The following is a 24,193-nucleotide window of genomic DNA, read 5'->3' as shown; positions in this document are numbered from 1 at the left end:
AGGCTTACAGCAAAATAGTGGCACAGGGTTCTTATTATCTATGAGGGGAAATACCACAAGCACATATCCAAGTAAGGGTCCACTGTGATGTGCATGGACACTTCAACTTTTCAAAAGTCGAAAGACAAGAACCTTATTTCTTACATCATTACTAAGGATCATGTTTTGCACACTTTGATTCTGTCCTTCAGGTTTCTAATATTAGCTGTTCCTTCAACCAATTATCCTTCCATTCATTAACTCACTGCACCATTTCTTCCCTTCTCATTCCAACCACAGATCCACTCCTATCTTCTGAATCATCCTCTTGAAAATCTGGGCCCTGGCTGAGAAAAACAGTTGTTAGCAATCACATCACCAAACAGACGTACAACTGCTTCGTGCCCAGTCTGTAAGGCCCATAACTGGCTTCTGCTTTCTTCTCTGGGGCAGTGCATGTGCCTCACTTATCTTTTAAGAGCTCTCTTTAAATTATAACCCTAATTACAGTGGTCCCATAGAACAAATAGCATCTTTTAGAAGAAAGAAACCACTATCACATGCATATTTACTTATCTCCTTCAGCAGAAAGTCTAACCCAATGGATTCTTAACATCTTAGGAACCTCTCCTGTAACACTCTTCTGACTCTAGGAAGAAATAGGTCAGCCAATAATATGACACTCAAAATTACTCAGATTATTTCAATCTATTATCATTGTCTACCTTAAACCTGAGTCAGAGATCAAGTCAAAAATATACTCTACCCTGTAGCCCAGAATATCTTGAAAGTATTAGAGAGGTACTGTTTAAGTAAACAGTATGAAAATTGATCAAATACAGACAGAGTAGGCACCAAAATAAAGCACATATTAACCTGTGTAAATAGTTCTTTTGTCAAAATAACTTCTACAAATTTACACTAGTCTACATGGTGTTTATCCAAGAGTTCAAAATATCTCCCAAGTTACCACAGTATTCTACACTTTCCAAATTAATTTAAATTAGAGCATGTACCACTGTCAATCCATTGGGCATTACCATTTCCAAACAAAATCCTCCTTTACTAGGGAGATATTGCTGGGTTCTTGGGGAATGCTTGCTCTGCATGTCAAGCGTGGATGAGATCACTGAATCTGAGTACCACGTGTGGATACTTATTCCCTGCATCCTGAAACCCCCAGCAGAACCACACTGCTGAGAGTTTCAGCACAACATCAGCTACATAAGGCTAGTCTATTTTACAGTATACTCTTCCTTGGGTCATTGCTGCTTCTACAAATTTACTCTGCTCCCCTGCTTTTGCAGCATACATTGTCCCTCTGACAGCAAAGCTTGGTGCTTATTTCCTGCTTCATAAATTGCCAATGCCCCTGTAAAGTTTTTTAGGATGTTAAAGCTCAGCAGGTATTTATTGGAGAGCTAAAAATAAGCAGTAACCTGTCTTCAAGTAACTATGCAGGAGGACAGCAAGAAGCAACAGTATGTGTTGATGGAAGTGGCTGACAAACCAAAAAGAAAAATAGCAATAAACTGCAAGTCATTCATCTGAGAATTGACCAAAACCTCTCATGTCAAGTGTTCATGGCAACATAATCCCCAAATTCCTTCTTTTCCTTTTCTTTGAGTTTTCTTGCTATACCTTCCTTGCAGAACCAGCTGTATAAGCACTAGCCTTTGAACTCAGTCTGCAGACTGTTAACACAGCAATTAGTTTAAGCCCCAGGAGAGGCAGGTGAAAACCAGTAATTATTTGTAGGAGGGATTACACTGCACTAGTGATAACCAAACTGGCTTTGTTCCTTCCTTGCTATTACATTGTTCTTTGTAATATAGGTGACCCAAGTAATTACATATTCTATCAGACTCCACAAAGGAGGCACCATTGCTCTGGTTCAAATAATGCATGCGGAATAACCTAGAATTGCTAACTGAAGCTTGCAATTGCAAACAATAAATCAAAGAGCAAGAATCAGTACAAAAACCCCCACTGTAATTACAAACCAAATTAATATTTCTGCACTGATCACACCCCTTCTCTTTCCACCTGACCTCAAAAACTATTTTCTGTCCTACCCATACCCCTAGATTCAGTGTTCCCCTATATTTCACTCAGAATACTATTTCACCCACCTTCATGCTGGGTCTGGCCCCAGCACTGACATTGCTGATGCTGTGCCAGCCAGGGTGTTCAGTGGCTTCAGTCAGCAGCTGACCCAGGGGAGGTGGGTGAGGCAGTTCCTGAGAGCTGGCCAGCAAGACCTGCTCATCCTCTGTTCTCAAAGAAAGGCTATTCAGCTCATTTTAAAAGGAGTTATCTTTTCTTAAATGAAATCAAAAAAATCAGTCACAAATAATCAACCGAAAACATTTCTCTACATGTACACATATAAATACACACAATGTAAGTCAGTGCCAAAGCCCCAAGCGCACAGGCCCTTAATCATCCCAAACAACCTCACCCAGCAGGAGATCCACAACCAAACCTTTGCCCATGGGTACAGAAACTGTGGTTAAGCTCACTCTCCGGAAACTTAGTCTATTTGCAGAAGAAAACACCCCCAGATTTCACAGCTGCTACAGGGATTATACACCTGCTCCAGAAATCTTAGCTCAACACTTTTAAATACTCAAGACGATTTACCTGCACTTGAACCGTAAGCTTAACTTTAAAATGTAACTTCAGTCCATAGCAAAGATAGGAAGTACCTTTTGTCTCCAACAGGATGTAAATAGATGCCTGACCAGCATGAGGGCATCCACTACATTACCATTCTGCTCTGCTAGGAAATATGTACATAAGAACAAAAACAGCAATATCTATGGCCATGTCTCATAGTCAATGACAGACCTAGTCCCACCTGGATTTAATTTTCTATGTGGTGTGAACATAAACAAAGCTTAAAATGAGAACTGGAAGGCTGGTGATATTTGCATAGGCACTAGTTCAGTCTTAGTTGTGTTGCTGCAATTTTGATGGCAAAGCTAATTATGATAGGCAGGATTAAAAGGCAAAAGTGGATTGACCTTGCATTGTAGGCAACACTACATCTGCTTTCCCCAGAAACTACAAGGGGGTAGCACAGCTTTAAATATAAGCCTTACCACCCATTTTCCAGCTATGCCCTATCCCTACTTCTCAGACCAGAATCAGTTCTTAGCCCCCAGTTTCAAAACATTCCCTTTCAAAGAGAATACTAAGTATTAAGGCTTTTTTATTTTTAATATAGAAGTTACTACAACAACAGACAAGTTTAATTCAGATTATTTGGGTTACAAATAAGACATTTCACAGTGAGGGCAATTATCCACTGGGAAAAGCTTATCTCAAGAAACAGTCCAAATTAAGGCCAGCACCAGAAAGCTGCGTGCTTTCTGAATGACACGTTTTAGCTAAATTAAATTACTGAGTTCCAGATGCAACAGGGAGAAACTGATGGAAGTGAAGAGTAAATGAGGTGATCAACAGTTACATTTAAACAAAACCCATTCCTCCGTTGCAAAACTAAGACGTAGCATCTGTAGCACTGAAAGCAGAAGTTACATTAAAGTATCACAGATGATTGTAACAAACAAGCACCACAGAACTTACATAAAGAAGATTAGATTATTAAATTAGCACAGACAAAAGGTTTACTGCTACATTACTATTGCCCCTGGAAACACGAAACATGAGCAAAAATTCAGAGACTACAGTTTGCCCATCAGATATTAGACATCATTGCTAACCACAAACAAATCCTGTGCCCATCCCACTTTTTCAGGGGTCCTAAACAAAATGAAAGCTTGGAGAAAAAGAAGGTTCAGACCAAATGATTCATGAGGTTAGATTAAATTGTTGAAGCAGTTTTCAAATTGCTGTCTGCTACCCCATTACTCACTAAAAATCGAAGATTTACTATGATATCTTTTCATCCCATCCAATACAGATGCAAAGATGCCCCATGACAGCCAGGCCAGAGAATGACTCCTCGGAGATGCTGTCACACCAGCCTTTCAGGGAAAGTTTTCTTCCTTGCTTCATTCCTTGCTGTTCTGGGGTTTGGGTTTTATTTGTTTGTTTCATCCTTCCCCACGCACCCACAAATTTCCCTCTTTCAAACTTTGCCTAGCTGACCCAGATTTTCTCTTCACTCTGGCTGGGAAAGCCCATGATCAGAGGGTCTCGTGGAGCCTGGCCAGAGCACCAGCTGGGCTGGCCTTTCTCCCGCAGTCAGGGTATGGCAAAGCATCAACGCCTAAGACAGAAACTGCACTTTCTGCCTTTGGCTTATCCTTTCACTCTTTCACCTGTTTCTTCATTTGGCTCTTAAAAGAAAAAAAGGATCTTAAGTAGACAGCTTATGTTCAGCCTACTTTTTTACTTTTTCTTCTGAACTCCTTCACAAACAAAGGTTTCCCATAACAATTTCTAATACCAGAACTTCAAAAACCTGTCAAACATTTCCCCTCTTATCCCCTATAAAAGTTCTCAAGAGCTATGGGGTTATTGGAAATTCTGCAAAGCATTACTTAATACTTCTGCTTCCAAGCACTTGAATTTGTTTTTCCCTTTTTTTTTTTAAGCAACTAATAAAAAGACTAACAAGTATTTTCATGTGGGCAGAAGCCATGGGGCCAGGCAAACATACACACTCACTGTACCTTACTGTCACACAATGACACGTCTGCACCCAGCCACAATTGCTGCAGACTTCAAACTCCTCCCAGGCACTGAGAGTTAGACACTGACATGCACCTACCCAATTCTTGAAGCAGCTCATCTACATAATTGCTCCCTAACAGGCCAGTCATTTACTAGTGTTCCTCTATTTTAGCCTCAGGTTACTAATAAAATAAATAAATAAATAAATAAAACACTTAAGTTTTAAAGTCTTTGAAAGATACTTAGTAGAGCTAAGCGAAGTTAAACATACAGGAATAACTGTCCATGATCAGAAGCACACTATTCTGTCACTCAACTCTTAATGTCTTTTCATTAAGCATTGTACTAAGTGTGAATATCAACAACAAATGCATTTTTCAGCTTGTTTTGTTTTTTAAAACAAAAGCCAGTTTGATGTTGCTTAAAGTTCACAGCTCACACAGCACCTAAGTCATTCAGTGATCAAAACTCTTCCTTTTCCCAAAAAAAAAAAAGTCTCAGCCAGTCAGTATGAATTTCAGACTCAAAGTGCAAACAGCTGATTTCTCAAGCAACTGAGAAAGCTGGATCTACTCTGAAGAGGTCAAGAGCACTTTCAAACCCATCCAAGAGAGGGACATCAAAAGAGCTTTGGAGCAGAAATAAAAACATGGTTATTTTGAACACACTAATAAAAAAAACACATCTGAGCTTTAAGGTAGCAACTTCAGCACCTAATTTAAAACCTATTTCAGAGGCCTGAGTTTCAGCAAGTTATTGCTGGCCACCCCCTGGAAATCCAGATCTCTCCAAAGCATGCTCCTACTACCTTAGGACTTCATCAAACCAATGAAAGTCCCTCCTGCAAGACCTTGACATAAACAGCAAAGCCTTTTGCATCTATCTCCCCAGGCTACACATCAACTTGGCATTGCATACTAGGAGATGAAACCACATTTTACATTCATAGCCCTGTTTCTAAAAATTACACTACGAATGATCTCAAATGCACATTGCAAGTCCTTTGAGAATGATGTAGAAGTGATCCATCAGCTATGTGCCTGTACTAAAGCAAAAGCTTTTGTGTTTTAGGCTTATACAGCTTGTGACATTGGAAAAGGGAGCTCTGACAGCATCGTGTTACTAATTTGCTGTCACTGGCAGTGAGTCAGCACTGCTCCAAAACATACATTGCACTGTCACCTATGGCAGACTTGCAGCTGGAGATTGCTGTACTCAGTCTGCAAGCCCACCTATACATAGAACATTTTTTTCTTCCTTTTATAGAGGAACATAAGTCTTTTAGACTTTTTCATGTAAATATTATCACAACCAATTCATTTATTACCTGCAACAGATGCTGCACCTGACAAAACCAAACCTGTATTTTCAATGGAGGGGCAAAGCTCACAGAAAACACATTTATTTTTAAGTTTGCAGCTTGTAGATGTGAAAAGCCTTTTAAAACAAATCAACTTTTGTACAATAGTCTATAAAGTTGGTGTGACCTAAGGAGAGGAAGAGAGCTGCAAGACAAAGCAGATGGCAGGTGTAGAGGAATAACACTCCCAGGACTCCAAGAGAAAACGAAAGGATCATCTTCAGAGGATGCTTATATCTCCATCCTCGACCGCCAACAGGGGCAACAACCAGAAGCAACTTGATATGGAGGGGAGTATAGAAGAAGCTGCCTCTTAAGTCCATTACACTAAGCGTGGATATTTTAAAAAGCTTTCAAGTTTCATTAACCCTCCAACTTCCAGGGACTGGAACAGGGACTGGTAGGGAGCTGCCTCTACAACTCCCATCGGCATTTCTTTTTCACTATTCAATATTGGACTGAAAGCACCACCTAGCGTTTGCAGCATCTCAGCTGGTTTCTAAACGGATTGCAAATGTGTGATCTCTGGGGACAGAGGCACAGGCAGCACAAACAATTCCAGAGCAAAAGGAAGTGTTCAAGGTCCAGCTCTCTGTTGTAACTGAAGTTACTTACTACACTGCAAGACTCCCATCATTTGCACAGAGTGTAGCTTTCCTATTCCAAAAATCAAAGCAGTGAAATTCAGATCCCAGGGAGTACACAGTCAGACTCCATGTGTTTAATTAATGATAGATTCAAAGGTTGCCCCCAAGCTACAAAGCAAGAATTTTAGCACTATTGTATACTATAACTTTAATAATCTAATTAAAACTGTTTGGAGCTCAGCAGAAATAAATGAAAGTGATTAGAGAATATAAGACTCTTCTTATCTTGTTATGTAAGCTTACATACTTCTGTGCTTTATTTTCAAAGAAAAGTTATAAATACCATAGCTTTCTGGTAAGGGCTGCACCTATTATATGTTTTTTTAGCCTATATGGAGCTCAATCCTACTCAAAAAAAAAATGTAGAAGTACATAATTTTAGAAATCACTTTCAAGTTGCTTCTGATTTACTGACAACAGCTAATGTTCTTGCCATGAAATATTCTTCAACCTGAATATGGAATTAAAAAAAGGTTTAAGTAGGTGATATGTTACATACCTAAGCAGCAACCACAAGCTGGTTCAGTCACTTCATCTTATTGTGAAACATATATCCTTGTCTAACTTTATGTCATTGCCATTTAGCTGTGGAAATGCACTGAACCATACTAGAGCTCTACTTCTTTAAAACCCATAGCTTTCTTGACCTCCCATTGTCATTGTTTTCCTGCAAAGGAATGTCAAAATGGCATCTCTGACATTTCAAAGTGACAACTAGCAGTCTAAGTACATCCCCTAGAGGGAAAAAAAAAAAATCAATAACAAAAAAGACATTTGCTTACAGTGAATTCTCAGAGCTGGGCTGAGCAGACGCATTATCATGATTAGAATCAGAGCTCGCGCTTCCACATTTTGGCTTCCAAGCAGCAATAGAGGGATCCCCATAAGATTATTTGGTAAAAAGGAAAGAAGGGGTGGGAAGAGGAACTATAAAAGTCCACCTAGGAAGTGTATCTATTTCTTATTTTAAATATTACTTTCAGGTTTTCCACTTAAGACTGGAATGCATTTGCCATAAAAGTGAGCTATCAAAAGCCAGCTAGATAGATGAAAAGTGCAGGAAGGAAAGCATTTCTGCACCAAAAACAAAAACAAAAAAAAAAAAAAAAAAAAAAAAAAAAACTTCCCAGATGCTAAAAACATACAGAACTCATCAGGTCAAACCCAAAATAATTTCCCACATCCTGATGCCTCATTTCAATAGGACACACAGTATTGATAACAAGGAAATATGTTAAGCATGAGAATGAGTTTCTCCTGCACAGCAGAACTGATTGAAGTTCTTGAAGGAGAGGAACAGCTTTCAGTCTACTACTTAGATACAGTGGGCAACATAGTTTTACTTTGTGTGATATCAGTGATTTCTTGGCTTACAAAAAAAATCAGTGTAAGGTTGATTTCTACAGCAATCCACACATGTTAAAGTGAAATGAATGTAATGGATTTCATAGTGAGAACAGAGCACAGCACCACAGAACCATACGTAACCCCATGTAAGGCCCACATGAAAAGACACTGTTAAACAGAGCACTTGAGCAGTCCTCATTTTAAAGAGAATAGATATACAATTCCATAACTATTTGGGAAAGTCACCCACCTCCTCTCAGCTGATAAGAGACTTTTTTTTGAGTTGACAAGCTGACAGCGAGTGGAGGCAGTGGGAACCAGCGTTCACCTTGAATACTTGGATAAGAACCTGTTCTGCACTTCCCCTGACACAAATGAGGGACAAGTCCACTGAAAACAAACAGAAGCAAGAAAATATGAGGGAAGATGACTTTGTTTCCAGTTAATTTCAAAAGCGTTGTGTGTGCCAGGCCCACTGCACAGATTCATTTCACCCCACTAGAGCTCTGGAGGGTGGAGGTGTTGAGATATTGCAGTTCTTATAGTTTGCTTTTTCATAATAGAACATCACGCCTCAGCTCTCCTCCTGAATCTCCATCTAGGATTGCATCAACAAACAGAGGTTTACAGAAAGATCTCAAGATCTGACTATAGAGACACCTGGGAGCAATGCAAATGCCATACTAACAGCATGCTTCTTTCAAATGGGCCTTAGGCATGAAAGCTGCAATATTCACAAAATTTTTCATACAATCTACAGCAGAAAAACACCAGTTCCCACTGAGACAATCTGTAAGAACATACAATTGAAAAAGTAGCTCTTCTCTGGAGGCCTTGAATGAGTTGGGTTGATCACAGGATCTCTATTTACTTTTTGACAGAGATCCAGGTTAATAACCCCAGGAACATTTCACGCAGCAGTTAATACCTGAGGATGATAGTGTTGAATCATGATGAGAAAGGCACCATAACGGTTGGTTTTCTAGAAAGTTAGAAAACAATAACAGTCCAAAGAAATAAGTCTTAAAATATACCAGGTATATCTGCGTCCTTTCCTAGGATTAGATCAAGATGAGGTATGAAATTATGAAGCCCGTCTCCAGGATCTCTGTCCTTTCTGCATCTCCAGTCAAAAAATTCCCCTTCTAATTTAACTGTCTGGTATTTGCAAGATTACAAAGGGAGCACTGGCAAGCTTATTTAGCAATGACATTTCACAGGTGAAGAGATTTGCAGAAATGCTGACTCCTTGCTTGAGTTTATCTTTCCCTCCTCAGTATAAATAGCAGCCTCACGTCAGCACACTGACTGTATCTACTTGGACATACCTTTAATTCAGGTTGAGCTCTCAATCAAGCACTATGAATTTGTTTCCAAGCTTTATATTTTATATTGCATAAATCCTATCAGGTGGCAGGTACTGAATACTCTCGTGTTATAGATGCCCCTTCCTTTCCACTCACATCTTCATCACTATAAGCTGCTGACAAGGACTTATCTTTTAGAAGTTGAAAACGTAAAACAAAAATAGAGAAAGAATTTTAGAGCTAAAAGGTCCCTACAGGAGGGTTAAAAAAAATTTTTTTTTTGAATTTGTTCCACTGATTTACTTTCTGAAACACAGATCCAATCATGCTTCCGTAGTCACACTCATTGGCTGTGCTTGCCCTGGGCTCCTGGCCAACAGTGGAAAGCAGCATTTGCCCACGGGAAGCAGAGCATCACTAGCACTCTGCCTTAGTGATTTCCACACAAACACAGCATAGATCAGGGATATTCCTGCTCAGGAACTTCCATCCTGGCTACATTTTACACGCACAGGGAGCTCCATGGAGCACAGCTCTACATGCTCAACGTTGTGTTCATAGTCAGGTAGAGCAGATACAGTGGAATAAAACTTTCAGAGATCAAGGGATTGCCCTGTGTGTTCACCAGGCATTTTAAGTGTCTTCAAGTTCAGGACCAGCCTAGACTATCATGTAGACATAACCATTGACACTTTTTATAAATAGCATGTCATAAAAGGATGTTTAAGCAGCTTAGGCTATTGTTTTCTTTTGCAGGCTTTTTCCCCAGAAATCAAACTCACTGGGTGTTACAACCAGGAGCAACTTCCCCTTGTGGTCAGTAGTGGCAAATCCGTGTTAATTTCCTAATTCCAACAATATTTTGTATGTTGCTTGGCCAAAGATCTTCAAGCCAAACAATGCCTGTGCTGGTCCAACACTGGAATCCAAGTCTGCAATAGCTATGAGACTATGCTTTCTTAAAGTAATGGATACATTCTTGGATGCATTAGAAGTTATTCATCTGTGTCATTAAATCCATGCTATTACTGTTCTAAGCTTATTTTTATATGCTAAGAAACAATTCTACACCAATAATGGAAGCTATCAACAAGAGAAAAAAATCACATAACATAAGGGTGAAAAACAGTTATTTGCAAAGCATTATAAGTTACAGAGACAGACTGTTTTTGTATTGTTAGCTTTTATAGTTACTTTTTATATGCATCTTTTTCAGCTCATTTTTAAAATGCACATATTCTCTGACAAATGTTTGACTTCATACTCAAAGAAATGACCAGCGTAGATGTTTCCTTTTTTCAGACCAATAGTATAGGCTTGAAAATGATGCAATATTTAGATTTTATAAGTTATTAATCCTAAACATGGCTCTAAAACCTAAGTTAGCATTGGTTGAATATGCATTAGCTGAGATATAGAAGAACTAGAATGGATTGCATCTTTTGATTCCACTAGAGTCTTGTAAAAGGAACAAACTATATTACAGAAATAAAACTGGCAGAGAAAAACACCATGACAAAATGAAAACATGGTGTTACATTTTTATCTCCCCAAAATATTTCCCTATAATTATTTTCTAAAGAGGTTTAAGGTTAAGGAAGTGCCTGGTTTTAAAATAATTGATGCTAAATTTGCAGTGAGTTATAAATTGGCCATTCACAAGGAAGTCATCCCTCCAGATAAATTATGTAGTAAGTCCCAGGAAGTGCTTGGGAATTCACATCACTAGTAGCAGATGACATATGGCAACCCTCAGAGAACCCAAAATTCCTTACACTGTAATGGCCAACAAGCCTGGCTTGAAACTTAGGATCATAAGTGGCATTCATATCGCAGAAGAACTTTTTGCAGCCAGCCATAAGCAGTTTGTGCAGAAATCTGGATCAGAATCTCTGTAGTAAAAATGGAGAACTTTAACATTTTTACTCTCTTCAGATGTTGGCTCAGAACCTGAAGAGTCAGTAAGATCAAACAAGGTTGATATGTTCCCAAATTGCATTAATTTCCCTTCTCTCATCCTCCTCATTCCTGTCCCATTCCTCAGCATCACCTTCCTATAGTAACCTCCAAATCCTTCTTCACATAGACTTCACCGCATACTAACTGTTAAAACATCAACTTAAAATAACAAGTAACATAACAACTGTTGGCAGGAGATAGAGGGGGCACAATAGTCCCAGTTCTCAGCAGTGAAACAAATTATTCCCCACTCCTAACAGGAACAAAAACACTAAGGTCAAGATAGGACAAGCCATGATATAACTAACTCCAGGCTGCTGAGGAGAAATACTGTTATATATATCCTACAGCTCAGAAATCACTGCTTCCAAAAGGAAGCAGTAGAAATTGATGTAAATCAGGTCTTCTGAGTTCTTCAGCATGAAAAACATCCTCAAAAAAAGGCAGATGGAGGGGTCACTATCAAGCTTTGAATAGCAGTCAGCTATGAAAAGGAGAGCTAACTTCCTCAGTAATAAAAAACATGAGGAGATATTATTCAATTTTCAGTTGCACAGATAAGGTGGCTGTGGAAAGAAGTTGGAAAAACCTTTAAGATAGTGATTAGATGATGAAACCACTAACCTTTACCCCAACTTGGGATCGGGTCCCTTGTTTAGGGAGAACAAAGAAGAAAGGTACATTGCCACAAATTAGTTTCAGTATTGGATATCCAAATCCAACAGATCTATCAATCACCTTCTAGGATTTTTCTTCAGTGAAAGATATTACAGGATTCAAGGTTGTACCAGAAAGGCTCTTAAGCATCTGCACCACTATGGAGATGTGAAGAACCCATCTGATTCCAACAGAAGCAAAGCTGAAATAGTCATAGGTCCTTCTGCTCTCTCAATATCTACCTCTTCTCATGGGTAACAGACAAAAGCAACAGCTCAAGAAAAAGACTGCATAACAAGACATTCGAGACTGCATAACTGGTTGTAGAATCCTATGTCAGGGATTTCCAAATCCCAACTTCTACAAGCATACATTAACACATTTGAGTAATTTTATTTGTGCAGTCACTCGTTACTGTATTGTATGTATAAATACTTCTCTGAGAAAAGACTGGCCAGAAGAGTTACTCCACAGCAACCCCCTGTTGACATTTTATTCCAATATAGACTTTCTCTATACAGAACTGGCCTGGGTCAGCCCACCCTATGACAGTCAGCATCCTGTCACTTGTGAGGTTTTAACTATTTACTGGGTTGGAAATCATATGGGCAGAAACCATAGCCTCTTAGGTCTGGTTTATAAACTGCCTTGCACAAAAAAGAACCCCAAATCAGGTTATATTATAATGCAGCTAGCAGCAGCCACATGAAATTTTAATCCAAGGAAGCCAAATCTTATATTTTAAAAGTTAGTCCCCAAACAAATAATCATGAAACGAGTTTTGATGATGACACAGTTACTCAATAGCTCAAGCTGCAAGTGGAGTAAAAACATCAGCACATTTTGGAAGTTATTTTAAATACAGCATAATTCAACTGTATAAGATGGTAGGCTAGTCATAAATGTGTCTGTTTGGATTTATTGTGGTATGCCTAACAATGCCAAATGCACAACAGCAGGGAAACAACTGTTAAACACAAAGTAAAGCACAAGTGAAGGCAGAACATCCACCACTGACTTGAAGAAACTAAGCCAATTAAAATTATGCTGATTTTCACAGGAATAGTCTGATGTGATGGAACCCACAGAACACCTAAAATGGAAATATTAATAACAAGTATTTTATGGTATTGTTAGAATGAGTGTTGCAATTTAAAGCATCTATAAATAGTGCAGAGGTAAGTAATGCAAATCTAACTCAAGGCAGGAAAGGGAATCTGTCATGTAGAAAACAGGTTTTCCACAACAACTTGAACTGGATTGTTTTTAGTCAAAGTGTTATTTGATATAAATGTGTATGGAATAGTAGCTGGAGGTGGTTTATTGAGACTAAACCTATATCCACATTTTAAGAGATGGTTCAGTGCTAAGGAAGCTTCCAGGGTGAAATGTGGCAGATATGCAAGGAGTCTGTTCCATGATAGTTCCCTTGGCAACACAAACTTCAACCTTAGGTATTGGCAACACCAGGGGAGCCTGGTGTTATGACTCTAGAGAAATAGCACTGAGGGTGGACAGGAGTGAAGACACCATGGCCAGGCTATGTGGGAACGGGGAACCCGATGGTACTATGGACCTGACAAGACTGCATGGCCAGCCCTGAGACAACCTGATAACAAAATCACATCCTCTGGGTGAGTGTTGCTCATTATAATCCAAGGTGCAACCACTGCTCACTGAGCATGCACTCTGAATTCCTCTGAGCCTATTCCCTTAAAACAAAATTGAGAAAATTTTATACCAATTGTAACAAAAGTACATATGACTAGAGTCACTCAAGCTCCACCTTAAAACAAGAAAATAGTATAAAATTGCTCAAGAGAGGGAAAATGTTAGGGAAGATACCATCTCAGACAAGCCAGAAAGGCATTGCTGACATCAGGGCCTGCTGTCAACAGGCCATACCTCTCTTCCCTCATAGGGGCATCTACTGGGTGAGATCCAAACCCTCAGATATACCAAGTGCTTCCCTGGGAAACCTGGCATTCTCTCTATAGAGACATTTCATAAAGTAATGTATACATAGTTGGTTGTTTTAGTTATATTCTTGGTACTTGCACGTGCTTTGCAGACAGTGTATTACAGAAGCATGTAGCACACTTTGCACCTCCTCTGGGCAGTACCCTTGTAAGCTAAAACTAAAATGCTTAAATAACACAATATCAGAATACCATCATCACATCACTTCAATCTCTGCCTTATTTCTGGAAAAGATTTAATAAAATAGAACCCATCTTCCCATGAAAAGGCATATAGCAGAGATATGTAGCATGTTAGTCCCATACTTGAAAAGAATTAACATCAGTATGTGACTGCCAAAACCCTACAAGAGAATAATGTTTATCCTGCTTCACTCATAAGAGTTGAGGTGTTAGAGTTCAGAAGGAAAAAATTCACGTAACACATATCCTCCCCCTGAAGCCACCATCTCTTTCTTCCTTCGTGCTCTTTGAGTATGTGCTACAGTTCCAGAACGAGATGGTGGCAGAAACTCACAGGTAACAAGTGACTGTAACACCAGATAAACTTGCCTAGATGCTCTGAAAACTTTTGAGGCTCCCAGGTCTATTGTTTGAGACAGTGCAGAGAAGCTCCCTAGTTAACAAGAAATCCAGTAATGTTCCTCCTGGTCCTCTCTGAGCAATCCCAACTTGCAATTTTCATTTAGATTTTTAATAGAACAAACAGTATAACAGCATGTTCCATAATATGAAACAAAGCTTTGTATAGACTACCTCTATCAAAAGGCTTTAGTTCTAAATCCAGAACAAATAAAATGAAGTAAACAGAATTGCTTTAACCTCCTACATCTAACACGCAATAATTTTATTTGGAAGTGACTTAAATGAAGATATAGATAGAAAACGTAATAGAAAAAAAAAAAAAAAAAACTCGCAAGGGGGAAAATTAAAAACAAATGTTTAAGCTCAACTCTTTCCTTTTGTTATAAAACAGTTCTTTTTCCAATCAACTGCACTTATCACCTAATCTACAAAAGATATCATGCACAGATTTTTCATGTTTGTTTGAAAAGATGCACTGGGTGCCAATTTAAAAACAACGGCTTTTTCTTCACTAGCAATATAGAGCTCCTAAATAGCAGTTAGGAATGTTCCTAGAGTCCGGATGCAGGAATATTTACACCCACCCCAGCTTGATATCCAGGTTCTGTGGTCATAATTTCAGAAGAACCAAGGAAGAAGGCAGGTTACAGAGACAGACACCATATGGCCCTGGACTGTAGTCATCATTCCCTGGGATGGTCGTGATGACTAGAGAGCCCGTGGAGCTGGGATGGGTCATTTTGTAGCTGGGGACTTTGGTGACTTGAGACAGTCAACCACAACATGGTTCCAGGCCATTCGGAGCTGGGGCATGCCATCTGAGGCAGGCAGCTTCACAGACACCCTGCTTATCTGCAGCCAGGCTAATCCTCCAGCCCCATTTCAAGAAAGCGCCGCCCCACCATTCTCTTCCCTAGTCTCTACGTTTTCTTTCTGCTACCAGTTTCCAAACTACTTCTTTAAGCCTTCATACAGGTACAGATGTCCTAGGAGTACATTTTGGTGACTCAAACATGAGGCTGCTGTACAGTGTTCCAAAGATCAGGAAAAATGTGTGTTTTTTTCCATGCTGAAAACTCCTTAATATGACAATGACATTATCTGTCTCCCATTAACCTTTAGAAAGAGTGATGTCCTTGTTTCTACATTCTTTATGTTTCAACAGAAGGCCTTCTTTTCCCCTCTCTCATACTTAAATGCACACTGATAGATTTAACTGGTGGGTTTATTTACTCAGCAGGCAGCCTATACAGCCGAGATTGTTTGCCAAACAGCACTTCCAATCTCTTCCCCTTTACTGTAACAGTCAACCACTTGGAGATGCATAACAGGCTACAAAACATTAATGGAATTGAATTTCACATTAGCAGAAACCAAGGGAGAGGGAAAACAAGCAACAACTTTGAAGGTCAGTGCTTTCCACCTTCCAAACTGTGCAATAGTAATAACATATCCTAGGCTGCAGAAACATGCTACTGCTAGGAGAAGAGGAGGAAAAAACCCGCAGCATGCTGTAATTAGAGAAGAAAAATGCTCCTCAGAAGAAATACCCAACTGGCACCAGAGGGGACTGTGGGTGTAAAACTCATAAGCGTTTGAACACCATCTGCCAAGATATTAAAAATGCAATTTCAGGCTCAAAGAGAAGCATAGCAATTTCAAGAACCTGCCAAGCACAAGGGTTCTGGAATCCTAGCTCCAAGAGGCCAGGAAGAAAGGAGTTACAAGATGAGAAACATGCTTCTTACTATGTATGGCTGATCACCGCTGTAAATGTATACAGTTCTGGAAAGAATAAAAAAGCTAGCATGAACAAGTAGGCATATTCTTCTGAGAATCAGTAAAATAGCTGGGTTTTAAGTACTTACTGACAGAAGTTATTTAGTGCGCACTCTTTTTCATTATAGAGTCATTATACAGTAAATATCTCAGTCCAGAAATGCGCCCTAGCATTTATTCATGGCTGCTGCTGGCCTCCCTCTCATAAAGAAATTTTCCTCAGGGGCATCTATGCATTGCACTGCACAAACGGTCAGTGCTCTGCAGCACAAGCTTTCCTGATTTATATGCATTTAAAATTCAGACAGCAAGCACTGGGATCCAGGAAGCAAAAGTGGCCTTGATACAGCTTTCTGTTCCTTTCAGTTCCTATTATCAAGGATTTAGAAAATATCTGGTTAGAGTTATCTTGTAAGCACTCAAGTCACAATAAAATGTAAGCTCTACAACCATTTTCAGAAACAGTTTACTTCTGAAAGACACAAGCCAGAAAAACAACAGGATGTCTCACTAGCGCTGAGGCTACTCTGAACTGGAGGTTAGCTACAAAGCAGTTTCTGAAGCAATCACAGCTAAGCAAAAATAAACTCAAAGCAAACTGTTCCAAAGCAGCAGCAAAATGCCCCCAGGAGTGTGTTTTGAGCCCTGCCAGTCTTCTGCCTATGCCACAGGACCGGCCTCTTGGACAGACAGCCTGCAATGGAGGAGGAAGTGATGGCTCAAGGTAAGTTCTCCCTGTTCCCATCTATGCTAGGGCACATTGCAGCATCCACATCCCCAGATTGCATGCTTCAATCCTTTAATGCTACTAGACATAGTGAGCACAACCCATACAGTTTCTGTACTTCAGTCAAATTGGTAGAGTCATCACATTCAGCATGTTACAAACAGGGTTAAATCACATGCAGAATAATACAAAACAATATACTGTAAGGCCTAGTCCTAGTGCAAAACCACACCTCAGAATAATTCCTTCTGTCAGAACGATTTTCAGCTTGGTAATTAGTGTGTTCTGCATCTCCCTTAAGACATTTTATTTCAACACTATTTGGACCTCTGGAAGTAGTGTTTTATCTTTGGAGACAAGCAATATCTGTTACAGCTGTGAAAACGTTAAGGTCACATTTTAAAAACTAAGACCTGTAGCAAAAAGGAAGAATTTTAGATGGCCTATTAAATATACTATATTTAGAAATGGTCCATTAATGGTAACTGAATTTAATGCATTTTTAATTAATATATGAGCAAATGACCTATAGTGACAAAAGTTAGCATGGCCCTGTATGATATACAGGACATATTTTGACTTGATAGCAAGCAGCTTTTTTTGTTCCATGCATCACATATGAAAACATCTGCAAAAGAGTGTATCTTCATTCTGTGACCATCCCAAATACCTCATTTTGGGGGAAAACTTTCTTTAATAGAAGCAGCTAAGAAAATAAATGTCATCCCTCATACTAGTATTTCAGCCACAAAAGGACTGTGTTATTTTAGTCAACTCCTTGACTCTCACTATGTCTCTTAATTAATCAATCACTAATTCATGAAACCTAAATAATTGATTCAGCAAATGGTAGCAGCACCCTCACAGAGGAGAGAGCAATGCAATCAGCTCATCTGCTGATCCCCTCGCCTGGTGAACCTATTCTCCATCACTCTGTGGTCAGTATCCTGAGAAATACCTCTGTGATACTTGAAAATGAATTGGGTGCCAGGTTTCTTACTGAGATAAGTATTTGAGTCAAAAACTGTAGAAAGGTACACAGCAAGACTGACTTTTCTGACAACAGCCACTCCATGGCCTCCTATTGTGCTAGCAGGCCATGAAAGCAGGAAGATGGGTTCAAGACCATGGCCTTGTGCACAGTACACCCCATATCTCTTGTGCTCACATTCATCATGACCTTCATTTCTTAAGGCAGAGAACTGCATGGTTCAAAAAAATAGACCCCCTACTCAAGTGTTATTTGAACCTCTGAAAAGCATCTTGCTAAGCATAGTGTAAGGAAGCTCAAGTTTCTCCATTTGCCATGTGAACTTTCATAACAACAGCTGCCCTGAATGGCACCAGTTTAAAAAAAAAAAAAGTGTCATAAGGACAATACATGAATGGTGCCAGAGAGCTACTGCTCTCAGCCTGTCAAAGCTCAGGGAATATCCTGAGCTCTCCTCAGTTACACAGGCACTTGAAATCTGTAAATGCTATCTCTTTACTTGATTAGTCATAACTACTTTAATGTTATTGCAGACAAGTGTGCATGTGGAGGCATTTGAACAGATTGGGACTTACGGAATTGAGCTAGCGAGAGATGCTGCAAGGAGCTGAAATTTTGGATTGCTCCATGCTTTTCAACAACATTATTTCTCTATGGTCCTGTCCACAACACTTGAAAGCACCACATCTCTTCAACTAATTCTTCAAAAGAAAATTAAATCCCAGAAGAACTGTAAATTTTCACTGTACATTTGGAGCTCTGCATTTATATGGCTTAGAAGCACTCTTTCCCAGAGGCTCAGTTACTAGTGGGGAGTTGCGACCCCTAACTTTTAGGTACTATGAGATCTACTGGAATCCAGAACCCCAGCTGATATATCAAACTCCATATCCACAGCACATGGAGAGTTGGTTGTCTGTGTCCACAAAAATCTGGCAGATAAGTAAACCTTGGCTGGTAATTGAGACAGAAAAGAGAGGCACGTGCAATTGGAAGACATAACAGAAGAGGCATAATTAAGGATTTACCTCTGGATGAAAAAGAAGCAGCCATCCCTGTTTGGAACCCACAGCCAGGAAACCCTTACTTAAAGGAGGCCACCACCTGCATCTACCTGAAATGCAAGAGTGATGTTTTCCTTCTTTGCCTGAGGTGACCATCTTCAGTGACCTACTGGAGATGACCCACTGGAGTGAACATCTCCAGTAGGCTGCAGAGCACTGCAGCATTGCAGCTTCCCTTGCCATTCCCCTGGGATTTGGATCACTTTTGTAACATACTGAAATAATTGTAGGAACTCTTCCCTAAACCTTCCTTTCCCTCTCCTGAGGCACAGGCCTCCCACCCAATTTCTGCCTACCCAAGCACAAAGAAACTGTGCTGTGCTCATGTACGCCTGTAGCAAACAAAAGGACCCCCAGAAAAACTCTAAACTGAATAACATCTGTAATCAAAGTGCCCATACAAACACTAGTCTTGATTTAATGAAATATTGATGCCTGTATAATTGACTGTGCACAGCACATCTGCAGACGCAAACTGTTTCAATTCTTAATCGATCTCACAACTTGGCACACTGGTAACTAGCTGGTTTATCCCATTGGAAATCCAGAATACAGATCATTATTTCAAATAAGGGCTGATGATCCTGCTGCAGGGTAGCAGGCATCAGAGCATGTCACGATCTGCCTGCCTATAGTACCTTCCTACAATTTATTATTTTTAAGCTAAATGGGATATTTTCTCCCCATTTTCTTACATTTCTTTCAGTCACAATCTAACATATCAGCAATTGAACTGTCCAGCTTCTTCCACACTGGTGAGCACCCTCCTCACACAAGGAGCCAGACCTTGCTGCGCTCGTTGTGGGTGAGAGACACCAAACAGCAGTTCCTCCTGCTTCAGGAGGAGCACCACTCTGATGCCCAGCATTTACAGTCTTCACCAGAGAGAATAGGAGATCCTACCTGTTCCCTCACCTGTTAATCAAAGCACACTGGTGGTGGACTTGAGTGGTGGCTTTCCGTTCTCTAGGGAATGCTTGAAGGGTTCTGCTATACAGCAACTCTCCTGCTTTTTGGACCAATTGGTACTTAAACATCCTATAGAAATTGCTCCTCTCAACAAGAGAGAGTACAAGAAGCATATTTCAGGGCCCTTAACAGCCAGATTGACTTAGAAGCGGAAAATGTATACTTAGAGTCCTCCAGCAGAAAGGAAATTAAGTCTTAGGACTGCCTTTGCTGGCTGAAGGCTCTGCCTGCTGTGGACTGCAGTGAAGTGGGCAGGCAGGAGGTGAGTTTCTAGATTACACACATTAACACCCAGAAACAGCATACGCTGTATTATCAACCACTTATAAAATAAAACTAACTCTTCTCATGTGGAGAAAATAGCAGGAACAAGCAATGGACCAAAGTGAAAAATGCCACTAATTATAAAGTATTCTCAGCCAAGGCAGTAGAACTACCCAGATGAAGGGAATTAATATTAAATTCCTAGAGGCTGTAATAGGCAATGCTTGCACATGAGCCTTGTTGCCAGATACATGAGGTAAAAGGGCCAACATTGGGAGTAAAGTATTTATTAATGCTAAAAAATACTCTGTGTACATCTACTATAGGCATCAGCATACACCTGATCTGTCAACTTCTGTACCACTTCAAGGATCAGACCTTGAGGCTATTGTCTCTGCCCTGTAAATATGCAGACAGAAAGACTTCCAGACTTGCTAACATATGCAGAAGTAATTGCTTCAGAGACCCTAGATAACGCAAAAAAATAACATGCCAATTTAATGTCTGCTTCTCTTGTTTACGAGCCAAATTACATCTGGCTATCCTGGATACATAGAAGATTTTTAATAAGGTTTTGCCAGGTAGAACTATGCTTCCGGTAGGTAAAGATTCACAACACGAGCTCTCTAAAACAGAACACTGACAAAAACCACCCATAAAACAAAATATACCATGAGCACAGAGGCAATACAACTTTCATGCAAGTAGGCTTTAGTATCTCCACATTTCCCTATTAGGTCTTCTAATTTCTCATTATGTTTGGGGGTTGGGATTTTTGTTTTTTGTAAACATTCTTGAATTTTGTATGGTATGGATTTAACACATCAAGAAATTAATCTGGTTAATTCATGAATATTCTTCATGAATCTACTTTGTGAATCCTTTGCAAGTAGCAAAGGTTTTTTTTTATCCCCATAAAATCTACAAAACTAGTCCAGCTTTATGGTGGGGTGGCTTCTGTATATGGAGACTAAGAAGAGTATTTATTGTATACTAAACTCAAATTGATTTCAAGTCTTGGAATAAAACTTTGTTGCACGCACTTGCTCAGTTATCTCCTCTCAAATCATAAGCAGAATGTATTTTTGTCCCTGACTTACTTATCTACTTATCTACTTCCAAGAGCACTACTAACATGGGGAGAAAAAAAATCTTTAATATATGACCCAGTTAAATCACTTTCCTGCTCTTCTACTTTGGGTGTATCCACACTACATGCAAAGCATACTGGCTTCTTACAGCCTTAGTGCTGATCCATGTCCTGCAGTTAAGTCATTAGTTGCCAAAACATTGCCAACACATAGCAGAACCTGGGATATCACCTTCCTCCTGTAAGAAGTGCTTATATTGTTTCTATTATTCAATGTCAACTCATAAGAGGCAATGACTACATTTCACCACTAAGTTCTAATTTGTAGGTTTTAAGTATACATTTTACATGCAGCAGGGCACTTCCTACAACAGCTTAAAACCAATTCTTTCTTTAAGCGTCTCATACTCCGCACAAGCACAGAGCAGTCATCAGGAGAATCCAGCACAGGAGGGCATCTGTGACCCCCGCAACTCACCTGGAATTATCCTAAAATTGACAGCTGGGCCCAGCTTCAAAGAGGTCGCACAGCCTTCATCTGAAGCATCACCCAAATACATGTATATCCGTGCTGTCTCCCTAGCCAATAGGCAACAGTGAACAATCATCTTTTATCCTCATTAGGTCATACTTGCCTAATATCACAGCCAGACTATTTCTTATTCTCCTTTTCCCCCACATCATCTATCACCTTCACACAGTAGCAATAGGCTATTTTAATAGCCAGCTTCTCTACAGGCACAGGTCCACTTTCTTTTGGTCACAGCGAAAGCCAAACCTCCCACATACGAGGTCTCCTCTCCCACTAAGCAGCTGCCAATATAGCTTTTCTGTTTTTCCTTTTGAAAAAGGATAGCCCATCTGCTTAAACAAAGACTACGAAGAGTCATCCTCTGAAGCTGAGGCAATTGGAAAGGAAAGGAAAGAAAAGGCAGAAAGGAAAAATATGATCACTGGAAGAAAGTGATGTGAGATGTAAGATCTGCTTTTGATTCAATGATTCTCCCTCACAAGTGTTGGCACCCAGGTGGAGTCAGACAAAATTAGTGTTTTCCTGGGCATGTTACTGGCCTTTTGTTCTTCTTGTCCTGCCTAGCTCTGGGACTTGGTAGGCATCAGGCATCCACCCTGCATGCTCTCTTTGGATCACAGGTGTCTTGAAATGTGTCATCAATATCTCTATCCTTGTTGCGTGTTGCTGCCCACATATTTCATTGTCATGACCAAAAAAAAAAAAAAAAAAAAAATCAGTTAATGGAAACAAATGCTTCATAGCCTAGCTACTTTACCAGCTAGAAGAATTTTAAATTAGTGAAAAGGCTTACAGGTCTTGAAATGGACTACAGCAATTGTGTTTGGATTGACCAAATCATCTTTTTTTTTTTTAAACAGCCTTAGTCCTATCACGTAACTGAAAATCAAATTTTAAGCAAGACTAAAATCTAAAGCCCTTTCTGCTATATTAAAAATTTTTCTAATAAAAATTTAAGAGCAAATGTGCAGAATAACATTTTACATGGAAAAATAAGCATTTGAACTTAAAACAGCTATTGCAGGGGAGCTCTGGAAATGCAAAGTTCAGATCAAATGAACTTACATCAATGAGCCATTATACATGCTAATGCTTTGTATAAGCACACACCCTCACCGTGGTGTTAACAGAATTTCTTACATTTCCACAGCCTAATGTTCCCTGTGAACCATACTCTTTCCTTCTTCAATTAAGCACTGAGAAACTGAGTATGATTTTGTATATACACATATTGTATGTATAAGGCACCTAACCTCAAATATTTCTTTGAAAAAATAGAACACCAAAAATGGATTGAAATGGGAAAATCCAACTGGGAAGATTAGGTCAATTTAGCCTTCAAAAGCATTTTCATCTTGGACTCTCATAATACAATTCTATAGTGGAGGTGCATTTGTTATCTAAGCAGAAAAACATTTCTCCTCCCAGTCAGAAAAATTTGATACAAAAGAAACTTAACATCGCTCTCCAGAAAGAAACTGAAAAGATGTTCCCCGACCTTGTGTTCATTTTAGTACCTATCTACTGATCTGAGAGATAAGATACAGCAGGGAGGCACAGCTACAAGATTTTCAGTTCTTTCTACTGCCATAACCGTATTTTAAGCCTATATGAACAGATTACTTATTTTCATGTGAGGTCATTCCTCCTGATTGTCAAAGATATTAGGCTAATGTTTTTCAGCATTCACATAATGGGAAATAGTTTTGATCTCCAGCCTTCCCTGTGATTTCACCTATGCTGTAAGAAAGCAATAACGGCACAGATAGAAGGCAGTAAGTGATTTCTTACAATAGGATGGGATACCAGCAAGCTAATGCCTTATATTCTTTATTCATTACAGATACTGAGCTGTTTCAGGAGAAGGATTCAGTTAGTCACAAAAATAAGCAGTAAGTGACAGTAGGGCATTAAGCCATTGAAACAGAATTTCCAGTCGGGTAGGAAAATAATCATTAATAGTGATAAATATGCTATTAGAAAGGCCACACCAGACCCTATAGGAAGAACTGACTAGGAAGGTCTAGACACAAACAGGCAGATGTATAAAATAAAAACAAGTCAGATGATACACTGACACTGCCCATATGGATAATCCAATGCAACAACTTCTGCATCCATTACCAACATCTACCTTATCAGCAATTCCAGGCAATTCACTGAATTATGCTAGCTCATCTCTGTAGAATGGTTTCAGTTCTAAATAATGTTTTAAAATGAATTTTAAAAAGCAGTTTAATGTGTTTAGTATCTGTCTGTTTTGTGTTTTTTTTTTTGTTTTGTTTTGGCTGTTGTTTTGTTTTTCAAACTGAA

The sequence above is a fragment of the Aythya fuligula genome, chromosome 3 (assembly GCF_009819795.1).
Source record: "Aythya fuligula isolate bAytFul2 chromosome 3, bAytFul2.pri, whole genome shotgun sequence".
NCBI lineage: Eukaryota > Metazoa > Chordata > Aves > Anseriformes > Anatidae > Aythya > Aythya fuligula.
Note: the sequence above shows the minus strand (reverse complement) of the source record.